The sequence below is a fragment of the Macrobrachium rosenbergii genome, chromosome 42 (genome assembly GCF_040412425.1).
Source record: "Macrobrachium rosenbergii isolate ZJJX-2024 chromosome 42, ASM4041242v1, whole genome shotgun sequence".
In the NCBI taxonomy this organism is placed as follows: Eukaryota; Metazoa; Arthropoda; class Malacostraca; order Decapoda; family Palaemonidae; genus Macrobrachium; species Macrobrachium rosenbergii.
In genome coordinates this window covers 37,341,322-37,351,321 of record NC_089782.1, presented here as the reverse complement: position 1 = coordinate 37,351,321, position 10,000 = coordinate 37,341,322, and the positions used below count along the sequence as shown (strand labels likewise).

Below are 10,000 nucleotides of genomic sequence, written 5' to 3'. Positions count from 1 at the left end.
AAATATCACACTACGCAGTTTACAGAAATAAATTTGGGACTCACATCGGGATCGAACCCCGGTCCGTCGCAAATTCGTTATTTTCAGCTGTTTTAAAAAGGTTAATATGGAAATACAAAAATATCACACTAGGCTGTTTACAGAAACAAATTCCTGACTCGCATCGGGATCGAACCCTGGTATCTCAGATGAAAGGCAAGGGCGCTACCAACTGACCTAATACGGGTAAATCTTAATTCAATGTTCAAATTACCAAATCACCTGTTTACTTCGAACAAAGAACTGAAATAAAAACTAAAAAAAAAAGTAAAAAATGCGCCAAAGTTTCTTCGGCGCAATCGAGTTTTCTGTACAGCGTATAATCAAGGCCACCGAAAATAGATCTATCTTTCCGTGGTCTCGGTAAAATGCTGTACGAGTCGCGGGGCATGAAACTTTAACCACGGCCCGGTGGTGGCCTGGCCTATGTCGTTGCCAGACGCACGATTCAGGCCAACTTTAAAAACTACTGAGGCTAGAGGGCTGCAATTTGGTATATTTGATGATCGGAGGGTGGATGTTTAACATGCCAATTTGCAGCCCTCTAGCCTCAGTAGTTTTTAAGAGCTGAGAGCGGACAGAAAAAGTGCGGACGGACAGACAAATAGCAGCTTTCTCTATAACAGCTTCCTTTTACAGAAAACTAAACTCAGATCCATTTCTGTGCAAATATCACAGATTAAAATTTTAATTTCACAAAACCGGCGACAAAAAATACGGCAGCGTATTCATACGGACCGTGTGGAGTCAACATGATAAATATGAGATTATTTGCTCTTCAAGTTTATTTTCCCCTTCCGTCATCATCTAATTCCACTATCTACATTCAAAAGGCGACGTCACTTCGGGACTTTCGTCTTTAAGGGAACACAAAAGGTCAGCTACTCACGGGATAAACAGACAAAAAACTCTTTATCTTATACTTAACACTACCTCCTACTTTTTCCTACTCGTACCTCCTACTAATGCTTCCTACTGCCCTCTACGCCTTTCTCCGCTGCTTACTGCTGAAGGCCAGGTTATATATATCTCTCCCCCCGCCCCTCTTCTGCTAATGGCAGCTGCTAGAAAAACTATTAATGGGGGAACAAGGCAGCTACTAATGACACCACGCGTTTAAGTTCCCTACAAAAATGACACGGTTAATGGTAAAGGGTAAATCAATTGTAATATTGTTAAAATGTCTGCCCTCTCCCCGCCCCGCCCCCTCCTCTCTCTCTCTCTCTCTCTCTCTCTCTCTCTCTCTCTCTCTCTCTCTCTCTCTCTCTCTCTCTCTCTCTCATTATGAGTCACTTAATCCATGAGCCTTTGATGATTTCGTAATTTCGCCCTTACGTGAATTTTATTTACCTTCCAGGAATTTACCTTCCAGGAATGTTTGGATACCCTAGCGCAGTTTTAAACACAGGGCATTTTTCACTTTGAAGTATATAAATAAACAAGTTATTTCAGTCATATTGAGATCGTCCTGGCTTGATTTATGTCCTTCTTTCATGGAGCTATTATAGCTCGTACTACATGAAAGCTCAAAGTCCAAACACTAACACTGACCAGAATTCCAAGATGGCAGCTGACTAAATATTATCCAAGATGGCCGCTGATCAAATAGTCCAAGATGGCCGTTGATAAAAATCGAAGATAACCGTTGACAAAAAAATCCAAGGTAGCCGCTGACCAAAATATCCAAGATGGCAGTTGGTTAAAAATACAAGATGGCTGCTGACCAAAATATCCAAGATGGCCACTGTTAAAAAATCCAAGGTGGCCAGTGACCAAAAATTCCAAGATGGCAGTTGATTAAAAATCCAAGGTGGCCACTGACAAAAAATCCAAGATGGCGTTGATTGAAAATCCATGGTGGCCGCTAACCAAAAAATCCAAGATGGGAGTTGATAGAAAAATCCAAGATGGCCACTGACCAAAAAATCCAAGGTGGCCGTTGATATAAAATCCAAGGTGGCTGCTGACCAAAAATCCAAGATGGCCACTGATAAAAAATCTAAGATGGCTGCTGACCAAAAATCCAAGATGGCCACTGATAAAAAATCCAAGATGGCCGTTGATAAAAAATCCAAGATGGCCATTGATAAAAAATCCCAGGTGGCCGGCTGATCGCCATCAAGGTTTTAAGAGGGAAGAAAATTCAGGACAGGAAAAATATTCGGGATGATTAATGACCAACGTTTTGAAGTATAGCGGCATCGATGTCCAAAGTCATTGAGACGCCATTTTGTGAGTTATTCAATCGATCAATATCCGTAGGATACAACAAGGAAGGTCAGCTGTTTGGGTATAAGTTGAAAAGAACTAATGCAGTTTGGACCAAATTTGCAACAAAATTAACTTTCAACCACAGGACTATTTTTGTCACGCACCCACGTTCATAATGTTTTCCGAATCCCTTGGTAAACAATGAACATAACTTGAAACAGAGTATTTTTCAGAACTGTCCTTTTGAATATAGAAATAAAGAGAAATGTTCAAATATAGAACAAATATTCCTGAAGTAATTAATTAAAATAGTCGAGTTCTAATTACACAAAATTCAGGAATCATATACGCTGGACACTCGTGACCTTACACACACGCACACACATACACATACATACTGTATATATATATCTATCTATATATATATATATATATATATATATATATATATATATATATATATATATATATATATATATATATATATATATACTGTATATATTGCATTCAATTAACAGCTAAAATTTTTAGCCCTTGTTCCTTCTTTATCATAATTACAGCAGGATTCTCCTCTATCCGGTTAGAAGGATAGTAGCCTAATAGAATTACGCCCTTAATTATAATTTAACGGGTTTCTCTGAGCATACGTCTAAAAAGCTATCCTCCCGGACGGTAGAATGAAATATATATAGCTCCCGCCAAGACGAGTAATTAAAATCGGAAAACTTATGTAGGGTTACAGACATACATACATACATACATTTATATATATGTATGTGTATGTATATGTATATATATTATATATACAACCAAAAAAGCCATTGAATTCAACGAAATCTATATATCTAAATATATATATATATATATATATATATATATATATATATATATATATATATATATATATTGTAAAGAAAGAAAGAAAGAAAGATAGATAGAAAGAAAGAAAGAAACGCCAAGATAAACAAAGTAAAAAATACGAAAGCAAGAGCGTTTTATCTACGATAGTACCTCCACCATATATAAACAATAATGATCTTGTTATGATACAGGAGTGGCCACCAACTTTAAAATAGGATCCGAAAAGCTATGGTCTATCCCAGATGGCTCCCATTTTCCTAGTGACAGGTTCATGCTGTTTGCTTACTTAATTAAAACCGCGTCGAGTGTCTGTCCTTTGAAATGACGCGTACCTCCTTAACAATCTGCGATGCATCCTAGGTTATAAATTGGTCGGTGTTACTAACATGATAAAAAAAAAAAACATAAAATGCACCGAAGTTTCTTCGGCGCAGTCGAGTTTTCTGTGCGGCGTATAATCATGGCCACCGAAAATAGATCTGTCTTTCGGTGGTCTCGTTATATTGCTGTCTGAGCCGCGGCCCATGGAACTTTAACCACGGCCCGTTGGTGGCCTATCCTATATCGTTGCCAAAAGCACCATCATGGCTAACTTTAATCTTAAATAAACTAAAAACTACTGAGGCTAGAGGGCTGCAATTTGGTATGTTTGATGACTGGAGGGTGGATGATTAACATACCAATTTGCAGCCCTCTAGCCTCAGCAGTTTTTAAGACCTGAGGGCGGACAGAAAAAGTGCGGACAGAAAAAAGTGCGGACGAACAGACAAAGCCGGGACAATAGTTTTCTTTTACGGAAAACTAAAAATGACAGAATTTTGACGTGCCTACCTTACTTTTCTCTGGGAGAGGTTTTCTTCCCGTTAAATAAGACTTATCAAAGCAGTTAAAAAAGACATAATACTTGGCTTAATACATAGACGTAAAATGGAAAGTTAATCTCCGAAAAATCACTTAACGGAGATGAATATAGTTTCTTAAGAGAAATTTGAAGGGGAAACAGAGTTGGGAAATCACTGCCAAGAGAAGGCGAGGCAGGAGAAGGCTAATGAAATCGTGATGATACAACAGCAGAACAACTATCAGAGGAGAACAACAAGAGAACAAAAGTACAGAAAATAAATTAAGAGAGAGAGGTCTGGATCGAGAAATATACTGAACCTCCTCTTGGGAGAAACTCAAGAAGAGAACTTCTCTCTCGAACCTCAAGAAGAAATGGAAATGAGAAGTGGCCTCCAGCAGAAGACAAATGAGAAGGAAAAGGATTAAAATGCTGCAACAACATCGCAAAGAACGAGAAGACAAAGAGAGGCAGTTAGAGGCAAGACTAGACAATGCTTCAGAAAACCAGCCTGAATTATACATTCAAGATCCGGGACACGAGAGGGCTATTTTCGATGCCATACGAGAAGAGAAAGAAAAACATTAGCTGGATTAGATTACAGACGATTCTCGTTGGAGGGAATCATGAAAAAATGACTGGAGGTCGTGTGTCAAGTGGGGGTTAGGTCTTATGAAAATACTTTATTTGTTTCTAAAGCGAAAGAAAACATCTGAGCCGAATTTGCTGATGGAAGAAACTGAAAAAGTGGTTACAGAAAATGGCTAAACATCCATTTAGTGCATAGAGCAGAATTTACAGAAAAGGATGTTCGATTACAACCCTCTTGGTGTTAAATATCTTAGGAATAAGCTAGATCGGCCAGAGAGACCCCTTGACGAAATGTTTCTTATACAAGAACACTTTGGAGAACAGACGAATAACTGCATGTCTACATTCTAGTACTACTGCGCGAATAACGTAGAAATCACTTCGAAACACTGTTCAATTCTTCCACTACGTTTCTCATCTTACTACTCTTTCTATTTATCTTATACCACAAATACTTCGAAAACAATTCACCTCTAAAGCGTCCGCTTATTTTCATTTGCATTTAACAACCATCTTTCACTTCCAAAGAGGAGAGCTGAATCAACAACTTCGTATATTCGAACCTTGCCTTTCACTGACATTCCAAGTTTCCTACTGATTTTATGCACACGTCACGATACCTTTGTAGCTCCTCCTACTCTGTGACTCACTTTTTCTTTCATCATAAAATTTCTACTCACTAATACCTATATGAATCTACTGCTTTCATGTTTTTTTCACAGTAGATAACCCTTTCATTCCTATTACTGTACCTCCATTCATATTCTCTTTCTTCCATCTTGCTATCCACCCTCTCCTGGCAATTGGAAGAAAACTGCGAGGTTTTCTTCCTGTTGCACTTCTCAAACCTTTCTACTCTCAATTTCCTTTTCAGTGCTGAATGACCCTATAGGTCCCAGTGTTTGGCTCTGGCCAAAATTCAATATTCAGTTCAATAAAATTCACAGTACATAGCATCATGTTTACTTTCAAGTTTCTTCTCTTGCAAACTGTTTAAAATTCTTTCTCTAATCTCTGTATTTTCTCATCACTATCTGTTTTTATCCTCTGTAAACATTAGCTATACATACCAAGCTCCATTCAAAACCCAACTTCTTATCCTCCAAATTAGCATCTATATCAACTATCCTGTTTCTGGCCTCTTGCTTCATTCCATCCATAAAGATATCCTTATCTTATCACATTTTTTACTCCAAACCAGTCACTTTCCTGCCTACAAACTCAAACATTCAGTATACTTTACTTCCATCATAAAAACTTTTATTGCTCTTCAAAAAACTCAACATTGCCTCTCAATTTTATCATAAGCTTTCTCTAAGTCCACTTTATGCCACATACAACTCTTTCCGTTACTTTCAAACCTCTCACATAAGTGTTTCATAACATACACTTGATTCCCATACCATCCTCCTTATCTAAACCCACCACACTTCTCTTCCCCTGTCAAACCCTCTGTCATCTGTCTTACCTTCTCAACCAAAATCCCACTACACACCTTCCCTGTTATACAGCAAAGTTGTATCCCTAGATTTCTTACAGTATCATCTACCACCTTTGGCCTTATACAGAAGGCACATTATAATACATACATATATATATATATATATATATATATATATATATATATATATATATATATATATATATATATATATATGTGTGTGTGTGTGTGTGTGTGTGTGTGTGTGTACACCCGAATACTGTCTGAAGATAAATATAAGTACACAATGTAAACTAAGATAACGGTAATATACATTATCCGTATTCACTTCAAATAGAATTCAAAGTTATTATCCATTTGGAAACGATGCGCTCTCGAGAAGCTTAATTACACACACAACGATATCTACTTCCAGTCAGTTTCTGCCAATTACCTAACTCGGTTTCCTTTATGAGGTATTTACTTTAAATTAGGAGGACACCAAGCACACTCTTCACAAAAACTAAGTGACTTGGTGAAACCCGAACTTAGGAAAATTATGCAAAATGGATCATCCTTATTTGCACGTTAAGCGGCAGACGAGGAAAAGAGTCCTTATGTAAATTATATCTAAACTTATTTTTATCTCCGGCGAATGTAATTATCTCTTTAAAGGGCACCACTTCATTTGGTATTCATGACAAAACTGAACACTTCAAAAATGAAGAATAATCCCATTAGAATTGAAATGAATATAGAATTTAGGCCAAAGGCCAAGCACTGGGACCTACGACGTCATTCAGCGCTGAAATGGAAATTGACAGGAAAAAGATTTGAAAGTTGTAACAGGAGGAAAACCTAAGAGCAGTTACTCTATGAATCAATTGTTAGGAGAGGGTGGAAAGTAAGATGGAAGAAAGAGAATATGAAAGGAGGTACAGTAAAAGGAACTAAAGAGGTTGCAACTAGGGGTCAAAGGCATGATGCAAAGAACCTTAAGTAATGCCTACAGTGCGCAGAATGAGGTGCACTGACGGCAATAACGCCCCACGGGGAATAATCCTATTAGGAAAATTAACGCATTATCAAGTACAAGATCGAAGATAATATAATCGTTTTAATGGAACGAGCTGTCAACGGCCCTTTTTCTCACGAGCGGAAAATAGTTTAGGCTACACGAGAAACCCATCAGAAATCCTTGGATAAAACCCACGAGAAAAGCCAAGACTAACACGTATATGATATAAGTCTCTCACGGTCATTCAATTCCACGTAAAGTATCTGGAGTTCACTTTTTGCTGTCAATACAAAGTCTTACTGTACACGCCTCTCGAACCTTCAGTCCAACCGCAGAAGTATATTATAACCCTTTATTTCAAGTAGATTTAAGTATTTGCTCATCCTTCTGACCCCATTCTTGTTCACTTATGTACGTATCACCCTTTCATTTCAGTCCCCTGACATTCTCCAAAACATTTCATCGACGAAATAACATCGTACATATCGAGGTTACAAATTACGCGACTCCACCACCACAAAAAGAAAGTGTAAATTATCAATTAACCAAGATGAACCCCGACAGAGAGAGAGAGAGAGAGAGAGAGAGAGAGAGAGAGAGAGAGAGAGAGAGAGAGGCAATTTTCAATTAGTGGGCAAAACAAAGGTCTCCCCTCGAATTCATTAAGAGATATCTCTCGCCAGAAGATACTCGTAAAGAGATGCTCTTCTTGGTACAAGAAAGTCAGGGAAAACGAGAATTTCAGGAAGAAATTTGGGGGAAATTTATTTTAGTTTTCTGAAAAGAAAACTATCGTGCCGGCTTAATGTGTCCGTCAGCACTTTTTTTCGGTCCACCCTCAGATCTTAAAAACTACTGAGGCTAGAGGGCTGCAAATGGGTAAGTTGATCATCCACCCTCCAGTCATCAAACATACCAAATTGCAGCCCTCTAGCCTCAGTAGGTTTTTTATTTTATTTAAGGTTAAAGTTAGCCATAATCGTGCATCTGGCAACAATATAGGGCAGGCCACCACCGGGCAGTGGTTAAAGTTCCATGGGCCGAGGCTCATACAGCATTATACCGAGACCACCGAAAGATAGATCTATTTTCGGTGGCCTTGATTAAACGATGTTCAGAAAACTCGACTGCGCCGAGGGCACTTCGGCGCATTTTTTACTTGTCTCCTTTCCAGTTCACTTTGCTTTGATCCCCAGAGTATTATTTTAACATAACACTCTTTCAATGTGCATTGCTTTAGTGATATGCTAAAGATACCTTCCTTTATCCTACGAATGAACGAGGCAAAATGCTGTATAATAGCATGGCTATTTTGAGAATGAAACCTTAAACGTCATCCATACATACATATATATACGTACATACATATACGCATACACTAACAGACAGACAGCCTTACATATATACATAAACACGTATATTTTCCTAATAACTTACAATCAACACATATATTTTCTCAATAACTTACAATCAACACATATTTTTCCAATAACTTACAATCAACCCATATATTTTCTCAATAACTTACAATCAGCCCATATATTTTCTCAGTACCTTACAATCAACCCATATATTTTCTCATTAACTTACAATCTACCCATATATTTCCTCAATAACTTACAATCAACCCATATATTTTCTGAATAACTTGCAATCAACACATATATTTTCCCAATAACTTACAATCAATTCATATATTTCTTCTATAACTTACAATCAACACATATATTTTCCCAATAACTTACAATCAGCCCATGTATTTTCTCAATACCTTACAATCTACCCATATATTTTCTCAGTAACTTACAATCAACCCTTCTCGATAACACACACTCATCCACACACATAATCTCATCAATAAAAATCAAAACATCCTGTTGTTTTAGTTATTCTGTCTCACAGGAGAGACCAGGAACCCAACAGGATCCTACGAAAGGGGAAAAGCAATTAATCAAAACAGTTTTCCTGGTTTCATTCCCTCGGGATCAGAGGCTCAAGAGTTCCATGTCCGACCAACCAGACTCAGACTCTCTCTCTCTCTCTCTCTCTCTCTCTCTCTCTCTCTCTCTCTCTCTCTCTCTCTCGGTAAATGGGTCGAGTCATATTTAGAACTGGGTCTATTTTTCTATTTTTCCCACACGCTGTAACTAATGGAACGGAGATCACTGGATCCAGGATACAGGAAATGTGTTACATTAAATATAACTAGGAAGCTTAAATGTAGCTCGGTAGAAGCTCACTTCGAAAATACACCTCGATAAACTAGGGTAATGTGACATTGTGGGGCTGTAAACTCAGGTAGAGATATATCGCGTAGCTGTAAACACAGGTAGAGCTATATTTCGTAGCTGTGAATATATGTAGAGCTATATAACATAGCTGTAAAGTTAGGTAGAGACATAGTGCATAGCTGTAAACACTGGTAGAGCTATACTGTGTAACTTTAAACTCGGGTAGAGCTATCTTGTGTAACTTTAAACTCAGGTAGAGCTATCTTGTGTAACTTTAAACTCAGGTAGAGCTATCTTGTGTAACTTTAAACTCAGCTAGAGCTATCTTGTGTAACTTTAAACTCAGCTAGAGCTATACTGTGTAACTTTAAACTCACGTAGAGCTATATTGTGTAACTTTAAACTCAGGTAGAGCTATCTTGAGTAGCTTTAAACTCAGGTAGAGCTATCTTATGTAACTTTAAACTCAGCTAGAGCTGTCTTGTGTAACTTTAAACCCAGGTAGAGCTATCTTGTGTAACTTTAAACTCAGCTAGAGCTATCTTGTGCAACTTTAAACTCAGGTAGAGCTATCTTGTGTAACTTTAAACTCAGCTAGAGCTATCTTGTGCAACTTTAAACTCAGCTAGAGCTATCTTGTGCAACTTTAAACTCAGGTAGAGCTATCTTGTGTAACTTTAAACTCAGGTAGAGCTGTACCGCATATCTGTAAACTTGGGTAGGGCTACACAGCATAGCTGTAGACGTATTGTAGAGCAGCTATACGCGTAGAGAGTGCAATTCGTGTT

The 10,000-nt window shown here is 37.9% G+C and overlaps 1 protein-coding gene across 1 annotated transcript in view; it reads right to left on the bottom strand.

Annotated features, from left to right (window-relative positions):
* LOC136828277 (uncharacterized) overlaps positions 1-10,000 on the bottom strand; it is a 207,222-nt gene that overhangs the window by 182,623 nt on the left and 14,599 nt on the right. The gene's annotated exons all lie outside the window — the stretch shown is intronic.